At 43.0% G+C, this 18,785-nt stretch overlaps 1 pseudogene; it reads left to right on the top strand.

Annotated features, from left to right (window-relative positions):
- Positions 1-6,231: 6,231 nt before the first annotated feature.
- LOC147685168 (E3 SUMO-protein ligase KIAA1586-like) lies at positions 6,232-7,624 on the top strand (annotated as a pseudogene).
- Positions 7,625-18,785: the final 11,161 nt, after the last annotated feature.

Genomic DNA, 18,785 nt, shown 5'->3' with positions numbered 1-18,785 from the left:
AATAGTAATTTGTACTCCTACGCTACACAACGCTTTCCCTACTGTTGCACTCACTGGAGTGGGAATAGTAATTTTTACCCCTACGCTATCCAGCGCTTTACCTACTGTTGCACTCTCTGGAGTTGGAATAGTAATTTTTACCCCTACGCTATCCAAAGCTTTCCCTACTGTTGCACTCACCGGAGTGGGAATAGTAATTTTTACCACTATGCTATCCAGAGCTTTCCCTACTGTTGCACTCACTGGAGTTGGAATAGTAATTTTTACCCCTACGCTATCCAACGCTTTCTCTACTGTTGCAATCACTGGAGTGGGAATAGTCATTTTTACCCCTCGGCTATCCAGTACTTTCCCTACTGTTGCACGCTCTGGAGTTTGAATAGTAACTTTTACCCTGACACTATCTAAAGCTTTCCCTAATATTGCAATATGTGGCGTAAGTATATATATATTAATTTATATGTAGATGTTTAATTAATTTTAACATTATGGGGCCGAATCCGATCTGGGTCGGAAAGCATTCCGACCAAGCCGGATCCGGGGTGTTTTCCGACTGATCCGGATTCCTGCAGTCTGACCGAGCGAGTACGATGCAGCCGTATGCTGTCGGACTCGGTTCGGTCGGACTCCCATAGAAGTCAATGGGAGCCAGTCGTACGGCACGTATATGGGCTCCTATCGACTGAATGGGTACATCACGGACAAGTGTGCCCCCTACAGTGGGTACGCATCAGTGCCATCTGCACCGTACATGCCTGTGTTATGAAGACCCATGGGTCTCCCCCTGTGTCCGAGTCGTAAGGCTGCGGGTAACAGGGGATCCGACGCAGACCCCCGAAGTCCAACTCTGGGAGCTATTGCGAGCCGGACGCTCTGACTAGATCCAGCTGTCCGAATGAGCTCAGTCGTGAAACGTCTCCATTGCGTGCCCTGGGGGAACAGCCATGACAACGCCGGGATTACCCCGCAATGCTATTACAACGCAGGGATTACAAAGAAAGTCGTTACAAAGACTTTAGCTGGAGGGCGCTGTTGGATAGGGAATAGTTTAATTTTCTATCCAACACCTTCCCTACTGTCAACGTGGGCTGGAGTTGGAATAGAAAATTAAACTATTCCACTACCCAGCACCCTCCAGTGAAAGTCGTTGTAACGACTTTTGTTGTAATCCCCGCATTGTAATGGCATGCGGGGTAAAAGCCTGTGTTGTAATGCCATACAACCACGCCACGGTTTGCTTGTGAACGAGTCGTACGAGTCGTACGGAGCAGTTCGGACCCAGAAACAATTCGGATGGAGATTTAGCGCTTGTTTGCATCGTACTTCTACGTCCAGACCAGTGTACGATTCGGACGGAAATTTAGCCTCCAATCCGGATCCGCTACTGCCGCACCCGATTCGGTGCCCTTCCGACCGAGTTCGTAATCGACCCCTTAATGTATTAGTTATTATTTTTTAAATATGTTTTAATATTTATATCTATATTTTCTTAATTAAATGTATTATTTACTTATGATTACATTATTATTAAAACATTCTAAAAAACAATATTTTTAACATCGATATTTTTGACAACAATATTTTTTTCGATATTTTTGTACTTACCTTTATGTAGATAGGACTTTGATATTTTTGTCTTCGATATTTCTGTGTCGATATTTTTGTAGGTTGATTTTTTGTCTGTTGATATTTTGTCAGACATTCCCTTAGAAGGCCCTACTAGACCATAGAAGCCCTGGTCTCTTAGCACCAGCAGGTGGACCCTACAGGGGGCCAGTGTAGGTTAATCTTGAAGCCCTGTCCACCACAATCCATACTGAAGTTCACCTCCAGTCTTGCAGGCAGGCCTATGAAGCAGCACACCCTAGAGCAGCAGTGACTTTACACTGAGGCCACATTGGCTTTGTTCCAGCATTACTAATGCAAGTCACCAGGGATTGGCAATGCAGGATTTTCATGCACACCAGACTAAGGGGCATTTTTACAAGAGCCTTGCATCATGCTTGCACCATGCAAAGTGGTACATGCACATCACAAAGCTCCAAGTCATATTTTAAAAGCCACGTAAAGCCACTTTTCGTGTCTTTTGAATGGCTTGATAAATATGGAGTAGTGCAATGCAGCACAATCTGCTGCATTGCCTTCTTGTGCGCAATGGAGGTTTTGCGTGGGTGTTGCGTCAAAGACTGGTTTTGTAACTGGGGACCGGTTTTGCAGAAATGGCCCCTAGTAACAAAACCAGCAGAACTGTTCAGCATAATGACTCACTCTTAAAAACACATAAATCACTGCAGAGTTCCTTGTAAATCCAGTAGTTGTCCTGCAACAATAAAAGTCTCAGAAAGCAACTCCCACAGTTTTTGACGCATTCACAGATTTACAAGGACTTGTAATGCTAGGAATGCGTCAAAATCTTGCGACTCTTGCAAATCTTTGCGACTCTTCCAATGTGTGATTTATTCTGCAGCACACATAGAAAGAGGAAGAAGTCTCTCAGGATTGTTTTATGTACAGGAAGGTGACCCTTACTGGACAAAAATGATCGTACATGCAAAGGAGGCACCTTTGCACCATGGAGCAAGTGTGTCTGAATTGGTGCTAGGCTTCTGAAATGGCATCAGCGCAGAGGGAAAAGACAGGAATGCACCATATTGGATAAATTCCATGCATTCTTGCCCTCTTCCTTTGATACAGGGCAGTGCAGCAAAGTAACTTGCTGTGCTGCCCTGCAGCATGATTATTACAAATTAACCCCTGAGTTCACAAACTTGATGGTCTCTCTGCTTCATGCACAAGCACTTTTACCATTTGCTGCCTGCTTTGGGGTCACTGCACTTATGCAGCAAAGGAGGACAAAATGATGTTGCAGTGTTGACTAAATTATGCAGCAAAAAAGACTGCCGTGTAATCTAGTACATTTTCTGATACTTTATTATTTTGACATTTTTACACATACTTACAGTCTCTGCAAAGATGTTGCCTCATTAAGGCCAGTGTAACATGCAAATGCAGTGGTGAGAAAGGTGACCAGTCAACCTTTGCACATGGCCCTCCACTTCACAGCAACACAAGTCATGTTGTTTAGTAACTTTTGATCTGTTTTTGCTTCAAACTATTTTTTAGTTAAAACCATCAGAATATGCAGCAGATGTATCATTTGGCAAATACGGCAGAACTATAATTACGTGGAAAGCTTCTTCAAAATAGGATATTTTACCATTCATGTTTGAACTTCTCTCATGCAGTCTATGTTGGGTGGTATTTCTAGACAGCTACTGTGCTCGCGGTGAGACAAATGATGAATGTGTCTAACAGTGATTGAAGAGTATAGTAGTTTGAAGGGGAGAAAATAACTGATTGAGATAATCTGAGGACCACTACCTATTTCTGACCTTACTAATGTTTGAATCTCATAATTTCAGAATTGATACATTTGTAATTTGAGTAGTAATTACACAAACTTCTAATACCAATGGGGCCGATTACGATGGCGGGATGTCCGTCATCACCCTGAATATTCCCACTACCAAATTAGGATGGCGGTGGGAATGGGAAAGGTACCGTGGAGGACGGAAAGTCCGTCCGCCATGTTCCCGCAAGGCGGGCCATTTCTGCCCGCCTTGCGGGACAAGGTACAATGGGGCTATGGCGGCGGTGCCATGCAGGCACCGCTGTGGGCATTAAGATGTCTGTCTTTTTTGGCGGCGATGCTGCCGCAAAAAGACAGGCAGAGAATGCCTTAGGGGGGTGGGTGCTGCACGTGGAGGGTACCTATGGTACCCCCCTGCATTTGCATGTACAAGGTGGCAGGCACCGCCTGATGTACATACAAAAGCACTACATGTTTTTTAACATTGTGGCCAGTGCTGCCACCCGCTGCAATGTTAAAATACAGGATGCGCCCGCCAGTGTGGCAGGCGCATCCTAATTCCTATGGCGGGACCGCCGCACCTATGGCGGGTGGTCCCTTTTGCAGCTGCGATGGTGGGCGGACAAAGTCCGCCTGCCATCGTATTCGGCCCCATAGTTTTATCTCATTCATCTGATACTACTAAAAGAGTCTGCAAAACCAACAAGCCTGGGTTGTTTTAGGTATTAACTTTTGAGTGCTATGTCTAGATGCAACAACAGGAAACTAAGAGGCATCTAATGCTGGCCTTGTGCATGCTGCGTAAAGCACATAAAAAACATAGGACTACGACTTTGGATTACTCGAGTGTCACAAAATTACATAATCAACAGTGCTCCCAACACAGAAAACAACGACAGTGAGGTACAAGGGTTAATAAAATGTACCTATTGTGCACAGCATCGCCTCAGCTAACTAAAATGCTTTATGCAAGAACTTATCAACTTATTATGTTCCATGTCTGTTTTACCAGCTGCTATAAGATGTGTACTGCAGTAAGACGTGTAGGGAGTTTACTTAGCCATTCAAGTAGTCCCTACTTTATTAGAAGGTGCAGGAATGGGCCACAGAGCTCAATTGTTATAACATTGGTCTTTAAACCAGGATTTACTGGTGTCTTGAGGTTTTTTGTCCCTGAACTTAGTTATGGAACAATTTAAAATTGAACAGTTCCCATTCTGTAGATAGCAGTGCAAATTGATCAGTATTTTCTAGCAAATTCATGTAAACTTTTATTTAACATTCACTTCTTTAATTGAAATATTTCTCAGATCGTGCTGTTGCAGACACTCAACAGGAAACCGGAGGAGGGTGTTTCTGTTTTTAAACCAAAAAATACGGGTCATCATCAAACCATGGCACTGCAAGGCCAGAGAGGGATCAGGTTCACTGCTAGATCGGAGGCAAAGCAATGTCACTGTATATGCGGCAAAGCACAGTTGTCACAGAATCTCTGAAGCAGGGGTGCTGCCTAAATCTCCAGGTTCCCTTCTGCTTGTCACATAAGTTGCTGCTAGTCCAATCCAGAACCTTCACAGTATTCAGCTTGCTTCAATTCAACGTCAAGTTTTAAAGAGGTAAAGAGCCTCAGCCAGGTTCAGAGAATATCCAATGTATTCCCTCACATTTATTGGGACCTTCTCATTGATATAAGCATTGTAGCATTTCATTCCCTCATTATTCCATTGCATAAATGCATGTAAAAATATTTTTCAAGTAAATACCTTAACTGTGGGCTGACACATTTTCATTTACAACTTAGTTGTCATTGTGAAATGGCTAATATTCAATATAGTGTAAAGTGTGGTATTAAAAAATGACATGGACTCTTTCTTCAGTTGTGTTGTGGAAAATCCCAATTCATATCGACCACCAGCATTTAAAATAAATTGGGAGTTTTGATGCGGTGCTTATTTTAAAAGGTATGTATTTACACAATTATTTATGTAGATGTTTTAGTGGCTGCAGAAGAAAAATGCTCCAACCACACCTTGCGAAACACACAAATCCCCAGGACCAATGGCAAATGCAAATCAGGGTTTTAAAAGGCAAACAAACGAAAGTGGCAGGATGCCCAAAAAGAGGAGATGAGTGAATTCTGAAGGCGAAGTATTGTTAGATGACTGTGGCACCAATGACAGTCACATACTCCTCCAAGGAAATATGGTGGAGAGTGTGAATCAAATTGATCAAATTAACAACAAAAGAGTCCAACCAACATGAGGCAAAGAACAGAAAAAGGGACACTCTCATTAGGTAAAAAAAGAACCCTCACTCAACAACCTAGTTGGTGACATGCTTCATCATTGGGTTCCCCCCAGAGAGGTTGAATACCACTCTGGGGTGCAACAACGCCTGACTACAGCGGAGCAGGATTTTACGGGAAGTGTAAGTGCAAATAGTGAGTGCAAAAAGGTGATTTAAAAGGTGCCAATGTTTCATCCCAGAAACTTTAATGGAGGAAAACTAGGCATCAATAAAAAGAAGTGCGTTGGATGTTCCTATACTAACTGGTCAAATTGACCATATACATCCTAATATGAAAAAAAGGAAAAGATTGATAAAAAATGTTCTGCATCAAATGATTATTCACAAAGCATTCTTCAGGACCAGCACACCACGGCGGTATGCGCATGCTAAGGTGCACCCTAACCTGTGGTGGACTGAACCGAATAGACTCACGGTTATGATGTACAACCATCAGGATTGCTGAAAGCCATAAATGTGTGAAGCGTTATGGAACTTCACAGCATGGGTCCCGATGGGGAGTGGTAACTTATAGTCACACTTTCGTCAAAGTTACGCGCCTGCATGCAACCAACATGCTCCCTTCCGTGAAACAAATTGATCACCCAGCCTGCTGGTCTTGGGAACAACTCAAAATGAAACATAAAAAGTATTCATGGCTCTTATTTTCCAATGGAAAGCTTGGATGTAAAGTGTGCAGAAAGGTAAATCTTAAAACAGAAACAAGTCAAGGTGTACATTTTTCCATGGAATGGGTAGATTAGTTGGCCGTCCCATATGGCCCTTCTAAAGACAGGGAGCAAATTTCTCTGCTGCAAAAAGTATTTTGTCATAAGAATAGCCCCTGTCATCTTAAGGCACTAGCTATTTTAGAACAGAGGGCTCATGAAAGTATTCCTCTGTACAATTTGAAAATGCAAATGAAAGTACAGGAGAGACATGCCGATTTTTCAGAACTGCATACAAAATAGGCAAACATGAGCGCCCTTTTTCTGATATGCCGTTGGATATTGATGTTCAAAAGATGAATGGTGCAGACTTGGGCAGAGTCTTGCATTCAGATCACAGCTGCGCTGACATAATAGACCATATTGCTGCTTCAATGAGGTCAAGGCTGATTCATTGTATCTTGCAGAATAAATCAAAAATAAGCCTCGTGATAGCAGAATCTACCAAAGTTAGTAAACTGATCACTCTAATTATCTGTGTAAGAGCACGTATTGAAAAACACAATGAGCCACTGCCCTTTTACTTAGACCTTGTTGAGCTGCCAAGCACAGCAGCAGATATAATCTTAGATACCTTACTGGCATGTTTACAGAGACAGGGTTTTACTGATGAGTATTTCAAAAGGCATTTTGTTCAGCTTGTAACAGATGGTGCTTCCCACATGATAGGTAGGAAATCCGGTGTGGCAACCCTTCTGAAACTGAAATATTCACAGTTGAGTGTATGGCACTATGCTAACCACAAGCTGGGGCTTGCTGTGGGTGATGTTTGTAAAGAAGTCACTCGCATTATTCAACTCAAATTTTTTTTTGATAAACTATATACCATCTACCATGCCTCTCCGAAAAATCAGAGAGAGCTCGGGGAATGTGCTTTGGAGGTAGATGTAAGACTTCTGGCAATTGAAAGGTGCTAGATGTATGTTGGGTGTCCTCAAGTGAAAGATCTGTGAGAGCTGTTCAGAATAACTACAAAGCACTTAGTAAACATGTTATGGTATCAACGAGGAGTGACATTGAGCAGAACAAATATGCTGGTTTAAACCGTATATTTACCTCCCTGGTGTTTGTTGAAAATATGGGCATATTATATGATGCTCTCACAGAATTGGGTGACCTATCTAGAAGGCTGCAGCAGCGTGATATGACCATATATGAGGCTGATCGTTCAATACAGATGCAGATTTTAGTGTTTGAATCAATGCCTGATTCACCTGGGTCCTTTGCTACAACTGTATAAATGCTGCTGTACGAATTATGTTTGCTGGTGTAGGACTGCAACAGGACAAAGACTGCGTTAGCATCAATAGGGCACAGTTCTTTAGGAGCTTAGCAAATAACCTGCAAAAAGGATGCAAATGACTAATGCATCAAATGTTTCTAGAAGCACAACCACAAACAATCACGAAATAGAATACAAAGAGTTGGTACATAGAATAAAACTCCTACAACTAGTTTATTTTCCAGATCCAGTAGACATCTTATACGGTGAGGGAGAATTACAAAACCTTTGTAGCAGGTTGCATGTGTTTGATACCAGGCAGTCCATAATTGGTTTCAGAGAGTAAAAACAAAATAGAAATTGCATCCCTGAAAGCCTGAAACCATTAGTGCACATTATAGAAACCTTTTATACCTCCACTGCTGAATGTGAACGGGGCTTTAGTGTAATGAAGGATGTGCTCACACCACTGCGGAACAGAATATCAATGAATCGTCTGTCTTCTATAAAAATCATGGTGCCTTCTGTCATAGAATTTAAACCTGAATTTGATGTACAGAAATGGTTAGAACAAGGAAGGAGAAGTGCTGATGAAATAAACTGCATGACTCAGAGTCAAATGGCTTATGATCATACTTATAAGTGTATTTCTTTCATTCTGTGATTGGAAACATGTTCCACATTGTCAATGTATTTTAATGTAAACAAGTTATATATTAAACCTCAGATAAGCATGTTTATCCATTGTTTGAAATAAATAACTAACGTTATAAAGTGTAACTGGTCAGTGAAATGGCAAACGTACTAAAAATTGGTATGTTTTGCTATTTCTAGTCAAACCTCTGACTCCGCCCACTGGTCCAATCCTCGGGTTATTCCCGCCCCTGATTCTCCTCCCACAGTTCCCCTACTTTTTTTCCCCACTTCGACCACTGGGTGAGGAACAATGTTGAACGTATCACTATGAGGGCTGGACTTGCCTTATGTTCCCTCAGCCATCTCCACGGTGGGCTCGAGTCATTGGAGGTCTCTTCTTAAAGCCTAGGGCCTGCTGTTGGTGCCTGTTGCTTTTTTCAGCTCCCCAAGATGTATTACTGCAGGCACCGCAGGGGAGAGAACGTGAGAGATCAGAGACAGAGAAGGAGAGAGAAAGAATGGATGGATGGATGCTGCAAGAAGAAGAAATGGGCCAGAAGAGCATGGAGAAGAGCATGGAAAAGGAGTGTGGCTGGTTGGAGCATTTTTGTTATAGCTGCTTTGGGTTCCCCAGTCAGTATGTCTACTTATCGGATGCTTTGATAGGCCAAACAGAACTATTTCATTACTGAAAAATAAATGTTGGTATGCTACTTGATTGTGGATATTTTAAAAATATTTTTGGGTGGACCATATTTTATGATTGTGATGGAGCACAACCTTTTTTATATGCTTTCTGCAATGGTGGAACTAGTAAGACTACAGAGGTATTATAGAGACTCCATTCACATGTCTGTGTTTCACTTCTGTGATAACAATTTCCCCCCGGGCATAATGTTATGGCTCACTGTGCTGACCACATTCCCTTTGGCACTGGGGAATATGAGGAGATAGACAAATGCACAATAATAATGTTAGTGAAAACTTGTGTTGAGTATTTGAGAAAAATAGAACCTGGTTAAGGATTAGTTTGAAGAACTGAGGGGCATATTATCAAGAACGGCGTTGAAATTATCTCCGCTTTAGCGGCAGGAAACTGCAGCTAAAGCGGCTATAATGGGCTTGATAATATGCCCTTGAGAATTCTGTGAACATGGGCTTCTATTGGAATTCTCAAAGGCATATTATCAAGCCCATTATCGCCGCTTTAGCAGTAGTTTCCTGCCACTCAAGCTGTGATCATTTTAACGCTGCTTCTTGATAATATGCCCCCGATTATGGTGGCAGGTACTTTGTGGAGAGGTAGCCAAGGAAGCTTGGAGTAGCGTTTGATATTCAGCCTTCTGTCAAAGCCGCTGGTGTCCAAAGTTCTCTTCAGGCACAAACGTTTAAGAGTTAATGGAAAAGAATACTTTTTGTTTTCCAAAAACAATCTCCCTAAGTGGGTGTTAATTTAGTAAAAGAGATAGGAAGTATCCCTGAAGCACTGAGAATTTTCATGTTGACACCCAGCATGGTTAGGTGGCGGTTGCAAACATGAATAAAATATCCTTCGGAGAAAGTGTCCAAAATAGGGAGAACATTCCGATCCACTGCTGCAGACTTCCCTGTGAAAGATGGGCTGCTGTGTAAAGATTTCAAAGTCAAAAAAACGAAAACTCCACGGGCCATATTATGAAGAACGGCGATAAGATTATCGCTGCTTTAGCGGTAGGAAACTGCTGTTAAAGCGGCGATAAGGGGCTTGAAAACATGCCCTTGTGAATTCCCATAAAAGCCCAGGATCCCCAGAACCTAGGCTTCTATGGGAATTCACAAGGGCATATTATCAAGCCTCTTAACGCCGCTTTAGCTGCAGTTTCCTGCCGCTAATGCAGCGATAATGTTATTGCCGTTCTTCATAATATGGCCCTACTTTCGGAAAGCTGGCAGTCCCTGCATCTCTAATTAGGCAGGGGGAAATGGTGACTTGGTGAACATGGCATCTGCCCATTGTAGGAATCGTCACATTTGTCAAACTCTAGTAATCGCCTAAAGCTACTTCCAATTCAAGAAATGTCAATTCTATCAGGGATATGATGGGCCCAACAACATAAAAATGAACAACCAACTCCAACTTGAGAAATATGAGTTTAATTACAAACAATGTAGTCACAATCTTTTGGGGTTTTTACGAAACAATGATAGATTTTTCACACTGATTTCATACAATAATTTTAATATCTGTGATATTTCTCTTCCAAAAATAGTGTTGAGCTAATACCTTTTTGACAAAGAACACTGATGTGAGTGTGGATTTGAGAATTCATATATCGTACATAGTAATAAAGGGCAGCGAGGGTTTTATCGATGATAAAAAGAGCTCGACTATATATATTTTTTAGGTGGAATACATTACTGAATGTCAAGACTATTTTGATAGAAATGTGTATTAAAACTCTCTCTCAATTTACTGTGTGCCTGTTAAACAAGAATCAGCGTGCATGAGATCTTGCATTTAAAAGGCTACCATCGTTAAAAAAATGACAGGATGGGAAGTGCACATTTTGATGAACCTACCAAGTGTAATTTGTGAGCAAACAATGCGCCATCTTGTGGAGGTACAGAAATTATATTTTGTAGTGAAATCCACTGGCAGCGTGCAGTGTCTTTGAAGTGATGTTCTTCCTGTTGCAAAAAATGTTGTAAAAAGCAAATAAATCACTGGAAGGTTTGGCTTAGCAATGTGAAATTCCAGAAAAAAACACAGCGTGAACTTCTGAAGAATCGGGAGCCATCAGGGCTGTATAGGAAATGTCTTATCCTAAAAAAGAAATGAAAATGAACATATTTGTAATAGTATTGATGAAGCTTTTACACATTACTCTACAGAGGCAAGGTGACTGGTTTTCAGTTTAATCATATTATAGTGCACATTTAGCTCCGTCTACTCTAGGGTCCTGATTGCAAGGCAAGTGATTAATTACATCCGGTTCTTAAACCCCTGTCTACGGACAGGACGGAATTACAAGTTTGGTTTTATATAACGCATCCAATAGTGATCGAATGCATTAAATAACCCAAGATTCATTGAATTCGGCTGGTCAAACCTGACAAAAATTAACAGGGGAAAACATACAGGCCTCATTGAGCCTTCCTGCTTTGCTGCCCTGCATCAAAAGAAAAGGCCAAAAATGCAGGGCCTCATTGACTCATTTTTGGCGTAGAGCTGCGCCGCAAGCCTTCCTGCTTCGCTACCCTGTATCAAAAGAAAAGGCCAGGAATACAGGGCCTCATTGACAAATTTTTGGTGTAGAGCAGCGCCACAAGCTCTCTTGCTTCGCTGCCCTGCATCAAAAGAAAAGGCCAGAAATGCAGGGCCTCATCGACTCATTTTTGGCGTAGAGCTGCGCCGCAAGCCTTCCTGCTTCGCTACCCTGTATCAAAAGAAAAGGCCAGGAATACAGGGCCGCATTGACAAATTTTTGGTGTAGAGCAGTGCTGCAAGCTTTCTTGCTTCGCTGCCCTGCATCAAAAGAAAAAGTCAGAAATGCAGGGCCTCATTGACTCATTTTTGATGTAGAGGAGCGCTGCAAGCCTTCCTCCTTCACTGTTCTCTATCAAAAGAAAATGCCAGGATTGCGGCCCTCATTGACTAATTTTTGGTGTAGAGCAGCGCTGCAAGCCTTCCTGGTTCGCTGCCCTGCATCAAAAGAAAAGGCCAGGAATACAGGGCCTCATTGACTAATTTTTGGTGTAGAGCAGCGCTGCAAGCTTTCTTGCTTTGCTTCCCTGCATCAAAAGAAAAGGCCAGGAATGCGGGGCCTCCTTGACTAATTTTTGGTGTAGAGCAGCGATGCAAGCTCTCTAGCTTCGCTCCCCTGCATCAAAAGAAAAAGCCAGGAATGCGGGGCCTCCTTGACTAATTTTTGGTGTAGAGCAGCGCTGCAAGCATTCAGGCTTCACTGCCCTGCAGCAAAAGAAAAGGCCAGGATTGCGCCGTATCTACGAAATACATCGCATTCCTGTCCTCTTTTACTGCGCTGGCACTCAAATGGCTGCATAGCACCAATGCAGGCACCCTTGCACCATAGTGCAGGAGTGCCGGTGTTGAAATCTGGTTGTTTTGGTGCTTGGAGTTCTGTAAGTATATGGGAACAAGCCTGGGCTGAGGGTGAATTAGGACAAGTCCACATTGGCACCAGTCAGTGGTGACTTTCTCACAGGTGGGGTAGATGTCAGAATGAGTGTGGAGCTGGACCATCTTTCATACTTGACTATGATAATAGCACACTCCCCTCAACGCTGTTGGTACCTCAACATCTTGCACTTTTGGCCAAGGCTTGGAGTTAATTTAAAGTATGGCCTTCAATGCAACTCTCCATGGCAGGTTATGAGACCATTTTAAACAATTATTTCCCTCCCGCCTCTTTTTCGTCCAGCAGCACTACCCACACCTCCTCTCATCCTCATATTTCACTGACTATCAGTAAGCCCTTACCACTTTCCTTGGAGCAGGAAAGACTCCCTGAGTGTCTTTTGAGAAGTGCAGAAATTCACTATATATTGCGGGCCCGGGCTGAGCAGACATCCAGCGATAATTGTGGGCCTCACAGATGGATCTGATGAATGTCTGACTGTGTTGGAACAGGCACAGTCCTACTTAAATGTAAATTGTAAATTGATACTTGTATAGCACACTACTCACCCGCAAGGGTCTCAAGGCGCTTGTACGAATACCGCTGTGGAACCCATCCTGGCTTTCCCTGTGAGGCGTCCGCTCCTGGGCACCCCCAAGGTGGAGGCCAGGCATCCTTAGCGTTGTGGGGGCTGTTGTGGAGATTAAGCAAGCTATTGCCCAGAGTTGCAGAGTGGGACTCCATGATTGGAATAGGCACCGGGGCGAGAATTATCAGGGCTATGGAATTTTGAGCCCAAGACCCGCCGAGGCGGGGAATTGAACCCTGGTCCCAGGCTAGACCTCTGCATCAGGGTCTGCCGCTCTAACCATTAAGCCACACTTCTCTACTTACACATTGGAGTAGGAGTCCATCGAGGCCCAAGGCATCCTGCATCTACTGCACAGTGGGAGCCCACCCCACTCTTTACCACTATGGCCAGATACTCCCTACTTTGCTGGTGAGTAGCACTTATACACATTAAATGGCATCAAATCCTAATAGCCATGACTCTCTTGGGGCAGCGCACCTGGTCGTCTGGCTCCGAAGGCCCTGCGATATTCCTATGGCACCTGATTGGTATCATTACCGTAGAGGATGTCTCGAAGGGGGCTCACATTAAAGCATCTGAGGCACTGTCAGTGGAGTTTCAGTTGTTGAAAACATAATTCTACTGCTATCTACAGTTAAGATATACATTAGCCATCTTTCGGGACAGACTTACTTAGTTGCCTGACAACAGCTCCCTGGAGGTTCACCTGGTGTCGGATAAGCTTGGAAAAGTGGTATCTCCTAAATGTACAAACCATTGTGTGTAATTCACCAAACCAACTTGAGAAATTGAGGGAGGATTGGGAGGCAGACTGGGGAGAGCTGGGAGACACTGAATGGACTGAAGCCAAACTGGCACATTGAGTGCGCTCTCCATGCGTCTCAGGCTCATCCAGTTGCAATACTACCACCACTACTACTATTGGCCTGCAAGGCTACAGACTATGTGTATGACTTGCAATCTGAACTGCCTCAGGTGAAAAATGTTGCCTAGAACATTCTACCACACTGTATGGGGGTGTGCAGTAGTCCAAAGGTATGGGCATACGATAAACAGGAATCTAGGGTGTATCATGGGCACATCACCAGTCCTAGATCCAAATATTATACAGCTGGGGTTCATGGACACCTTCAGCAGCCTGTTTGGTGTCTGTACCTTAAAGGCCATAGAACACATAATATCACAGAGAGATATAGCACCACTGGTCGGAGAGGGAACCCCCATGACTACCGAATGCATCAGAGGGTTGGATCATGGTGCCAAATTAGAAGAATTGGCATACCAAAACAGAGGTGCAAGTGAGAAATACACCAAGATATGGCGTCCTCGCTTGAATCCATCGCCCATGTGATCGTACACTCCCTGAGACCTGTTGACAGCATTGTGGGGCACGTACGTACCCTGACCATGCCGCTTTTGTCCTGGGCTGTAATGCAACATGATGGGTTGATATCAGACACAAACATGCTTTTGTTTTATGTTTCATTTCAAGTTATGTAAAAGCAAAAATCAATAAGTTGAATTTATTAAAAAGATATCAACAACTTTACTAAAAGATCTACAGATACTAGAGTTGATCATTATCATCACTGATGTCATCAGTGGCCTCAACACTCCAATAAACCCCTGTGTGAATGGCAATATGTTTTGCTGTACATCTCTCTACTCCACACTCCAACTCATCGTGCTGCGGCCGTGGGGTCCTGTGCTCACTGCGCCACTAGATTCAAGCTCGCCTGGCTGATGAGGGGTAATGCCCCAAAACCGGTCCAGGATGCTTGTTTCTGTTCCAGGAAGGATCAGGCTTGGCAGTTTGGGCTGGACTGTTCCCATGAGGCACAGGTTCAAGACTGATCTGCCTATGGCTGGGGCCAAACTGGGGTGGTGTGGTGAGCAAAAGAACAATGGATTAAACCCAGATCATTGTGACTGGGGGTGAATGTTTGCATTGTTCAGCATTCAGCCCATCATTTGTTCCTTTTGCTCTTCTCCATAACATCGGCAGCCATGGTTGCTCTAGTTTAATAATGTGCTTCTGTACCATTTTCTTTGTAACACACAAAGAGGATTTGTAGTAGAAATGCACACTTCTAACAATAGACACAAATGCATTCTGATTTTTAAGGTTACATTGTTGATACACTTGAACAATTCTTTTTCCTGCCTAATCAGCTCCGGTTTTCTCTAAGGACGTGTAAGTACTTCAATAAACATCTGAGGCCCCTATTACACCTGTATCGAGATGGACTGTGGTACTTAGATCAGCCGTAAACATCATTAACCCAGGAAAGAGTATTTACCATGCGCGAGAGACCTTCCCTCTTACTCGTTTGTCCAGGAAAAATGAGGCATAACATGGTGAACCGGTGGTTACTGCACCAAACTGCACGGATTTGTGGTTACCCGACTATTACCCATCAATTCATTTTTCCAGAAAAAAAAAACTGCAGGTCGGGGGGCAGTTGCCACATGTAGTAACTACTCCCCTCGGCGTAAACTCCTGATTGCTCAAAAACATAATTTTCCACTTAAATCATAATCAGGTTATTGAAGTTTTTGTATATTTACCCCAAGACTAAAATTGTTAGTGGAAGCATGGTTTTCTGTAATTTGATGGTGTCAGTGCAAACGGTCAACGGCGACTCAGGTAGATGTCAGGTAGCATCTATATTCATACTAGTGCTGACAAGCATCATTTTAATAGGTTTGTGGGAAAGACTCCATGAGATTGGAGTGATTTGATGCAACCCGCAATCACAAAAGCCCAAACCACCACGAGCCACCCTGAAGTTAACCATATACCATTACATAAACTATATAATTTGGTTTATAGGACGTTTAAACAAGAATATGCATTCCGAAAAGTGCTTATAATAAAAAAAGGTTTTATTATATGCAAACTTGGGGATCCAGTTTTGGGGCTCAACTGTGTCTAACTTGAAGCACAAAAGGTTGTGGTAGTTTGTTAAAACTCAAACACCCATAATTGTGTTTGATTCAGGTTTAACCCAATTCATTTCTCCCTGGCCTAGCCTCTCCACTGAACATGCAGGCACAATATGTTGTTGCAGTTTTCTGTGCATGATCTTGTTCTATGAAGATGCAGTCCATCTCGAGAAAGAGAAATTCAAACATTCTTTATGAAGGTATCCTCCAATTATTATTTTTTTTTTTACAAATAACAGGGCATATTTGAATGAATGGTAATACATGAATTTAAATATGCCTTGTTAAAACAAATTCAGTGAAAACAAACGTAATTGGAAATATTTGGTACCAATTACTGCTTTGGTATATTAAAACATAGCACTAAGAACCCTAGGAAACATATGGTGCTATTGTGAAAGAAGGTAAATGGAATAAAAAAGGAATTGCGAGAAGAGGGCCAGTTATGGAGTGGAAGAAAAAGGAGGCAATCTGTTTCCCCTGGAGACAGGGAGAGAATAGAAAGAAAAAAAACACAGATTGCAAAAGTAGGAAGGAGAGAACAGTTCTGAGACATAGAAGGGCAACTGGAGATCACCCCTACAATAAAGAAAAAACCCCAGCCAGTGCCTAATTTGTGCCGGTGCTATCCTTGTGCTCAGCACCAGCACTAATTTCACAGGGCTGAGGCCAGTGCTTTAAATGGGCAGGTACTGCCCGGTACGAAGTACCAGCACTTTTTTATTTTGAGAGTGAGAGTACCAGCACTTCTCAAGAGAGACGTAATCTTTTTACTTGGAGACTACCAGCACTTCTCAGAAATGAGCAGGTACTCTAGTACAGAATAACTGCACTTCTACTTTTCCATTTCAAGCACTGGCCGGGGCTATGGAATTTTTCTCCCATGGGCATTGGCAATTATACTCATTCTGATTGGATAATTGTGGCTGAGCTAGGGTGAGGCAGGCTGAGACAGCACAGGCGATGGACAAAGTTTTCAGCAAAGCACGGCATTTAAGAGCACATTAAAAGTGTGTTTGCACATTTTGCTCGCCTGGCTGCCTAAATATGAAATTGTTTGTCCATAAATAGATCCACCCTTGATAGTATGCTCGTTACCCTTCACCAACTCCAGTCAGACCATTCTGCCTATTGGTGTTCTGCAAAGGCTGCACAACACTTAGCTGCCAGCACCCTAACGTCTGCTTTGCGGCTGTGAGAGTTTAGCAAGTGCAAAATTACAAGGAGCAGCTGAGCAACAGGCACTGGCACGGGATGTTGAGATGAGTAGTGGACACACACCTGCACATATTAATTTATGGAGGAGGTAAGAGACGGAAACCATTAGTGACGCTACGCCCTTGCTGCTACCTGGAGCTTCTCATCCATGCAAGTGTCTGTGAGATACGTGAAACCAGTCCAGGCTCGTATCCATGGGCTTAGCAGCCTGTGAGTCACCAGTCTCCTGGCATATCTGGATGTCCATTGAATTATAATGACTGAATTGCACAGTACAAAACAGGAGAATATGGGGTCAGTTCCGGTTTCCTGCTAGACCGAATCGTGTGAGCATAGGCAAAGACAGAAACCAATGTTGTCACTGGGCCCTTGCTGTAATCTGGATGTGCCTTGAAAAAACATAATAAGATAGTTTGTAACTTTTGGAGGTTGCTTAGATTTTAATAGTTGCAGGATTTCCCACTGGGTCTATTTGGAGTCTACACATGTCCTGCAACCATCAACGTTAAGTAACCACCTCTGTCTTCTCCAATTTCGGTACACGGTAGGGGCGGCTCCTCCATGTGTGCGGAGGAGTGTCGCCCCACTGCTTTCTCTGAGTGCGAGAAGCAGAAACATAAAATGATATTATAAAGCCATTTTATGTTGCTGCTTCTTGCACTGTGAGAAAGCAGAAGGGTTTGGTTGAGGGCGGGCAGGTCTGCTCTAGGGCAGGGCAGAAGTGGCTTGCCCACTGCTGAGGGCGCTGACTGTTTTGTCGGCCCCAACCAGCCATGCACACTCTGCCTTTTCTCCATGTAGGCTGCATGCAGTCTAGATGGGGAAAATCGCCTCCCCATGGACGCTTGGCTGGTCGGTGTCCCGACCAATTACAACGCTGCCATTGCACCACTGTGATTGGCTTAGGGGAGTGGAGGGAGCCTGCCTACTTTCTGTTCAGGAGAGGATCAGAAAAACAGTGACGACACGTGACCGGGCTGGTGAAGGTAAGTTGACTTTTTAAATCAAAACTCAATCCCCCCACACAACACACTCCCCATGCGTAACCGCACCCACGAGTAATGCCAGCCATGGATGGTAGATAGTTCATTTTGGAAAACCGCAATGAGAAAAGAAAGAGCACATAAACAATACTATTGGTATTCTGGGCATACTTTTAAAAAAATATAACAAAGTCCTTGTCCCAGTAAATGTAAGACTCCCTTCAATCTTAGAGTAAGCAAAAATTGTCCCACGGGTTCACCATTAAATTGGTAAGGAGTGGAATAATGGTACCAAGTAAGTTTTTGGTGTTTTGCAATACCAATCACACAATCGTATATGATGCAAGGGGCTGAGTTACATAACATAGGCCAACTAATATAGTCATTAGACCACCAAGAGTTACAAGTTTAAACCACAATGGCACAGTTTGCATAGTATCAAAAACAAGATAAAAAATGGAAAACCAGAGAGTAGCTTTTTGGAAAAATATATATATACTTTGTATTTATTCAAATGTAAACATTTTATCACAGTGATAACCAATCATTAAAAAATATACATATAGTACATTAAACATTACGTTAAAAACATTAAAAATCACATGAAATAGACATGAGTTAAAAGTTCAAAAGAACATGGGTCGACGTGGCGTTTCGGTTACAGGCTAACAATAGACAACCTTCTT

The sequence above is a fragment of the Lissotriton vulgaris genome, chromosome 10, assembly GCF_964263255.1.
Source record: "Lissotriton vulgaris chromosome 10, aLisVul1.2, whole genome shotgun sequence".
Lineage (NCBI taxonomy): Eukaryota > Metazoa > Chordata > Amphibia > Caudata > Salamandridae > Lissotriton > Lissotriton vulgaris.
This window is presented reverse-complemented; position numbering and strand designations above follow the sequence as displayed.